At 49.0% G+C, this 1,108-nt stretch overlaps 1 protein-coding gene across 2 annotated transcripts in view; it reads left to right on the top strand.

Annotated features, from left to right (window-relative positions):
* IGSF21 (immunoglobin superfamily member 21) overlaps positions 1-1,108 on the top strand; it is a 300,787-nt gene that overhangs the window by 271,507 nt on the left and 28,172 nt on the right. The gene's annotated exons all lie outside the window — the stretch shown is intronic.

Below are 1,108 nucleotides of genomic sequence, written 5' to 3'. Positions count from 1 at the left end.
GGGGGGGGGGGCGCTCGGCTCAGCAGCTGCCACATAAAAAGGCCCGTTGCAGCCCATATAAGCACAGACGCTGCATTTATCTCTCCTGTCAGCAATGGTGGCTCCGTTTGGGGCTTTTTGTTGGTTTTTTATCCCTTGGCTGCTGTTAGTGCTCAGTTCAATATTTAATTTTCCCATAAACCCAAGAGTTGTGTTTTTTCCCTCTCTCTTTTTCTTGCCTGAGTACCCCTCCCACGACAGGCAGGGCTGGGGAAGTCATTCCCCCCCCAGAGTGGGCAGGTAAGGAGTCCTGGTGGTTAACACCTTGTGCTTCCATTCACAAGGTCAGCAGTTCAAAACCACCAGCCACTCCTCGGGAGTCTTCTATACCAGGAAAGAGTTACAGTCTCAGGAAGCAACAAGGGCATTTCTACCCTATGCTATAGGGTTCCCCTGCCCTGTAGGGTCTCTCTGAGTCAGAATCGACTTGATGTCAGTGAGTTTGGTTTGAGAGTGGGCAGGATCCCTGGGTCCTCCCCCAGCTCCTCCACTTGCTTCTTGGAGCCATTTGTGGGCCAATACCTAGGGATGATGGGAAAACAGACAAGCCCCTGTCTTGGGGATATGTACGTTCCAGTGGGGTGGAGGGTGGAGAGAAAGAGCCACGAGCAGACACCAATCTAGGAGACCATTCTAAATGACAGGGTGCACATTTGCATGAGCCCTAGGATCAAAATGAACAAAAATAAAGCAGTGATGGGAGAAATGGGGCTGGGAGGTTGGGGGAGCAGGGGAGGAGCATCGCTTAGGTCTGACAACCAGCTGCTGTCCGGCCGATTCTGCCCCGGGTGAATCATGAGAGCAAAAGGGTTGGATGGGGTTTTCTTTCTTTCTTTTACATCATTTTATTAGGGGCTCATACACTGCTTATCACAATCCATGCATCCATCCATGTGTCAAGCACATTTGTACATCTGTTGTCATCATCATTCTCAGAGCATTTGCTTTCTACTCGAGACCTTGATATCAGTTCATTTTCCCGCTCCCTCATAAACCCTTGATAATTTATGAATTATTATTATTTTGTCACATCTTACACTGTTCGACATCTCCCTTCACCCACTTTTCT

The sequence above is a fragment of the Echinops telfairi genome, unplaced genomic scaffold (assembly GCF_000313985.2).
Source record: "Echinops telfairi isolate 266 unplaced genomic scaffold, ASM31398v2 ScPeMD7_7457;HRSCAF=8495, whole genome shotgun sequence".
Lineage (NCBI taxonomy): Eukaryota > Metazoa > Chordata > Mammalia > Afrosoricida > Tenrecidae > Echinops > Echinops telfairi.
Note: the sequence above shows the minus strand (reverse complement) of the source record. Positions and strands in the feature narration are given on the sequence as shown.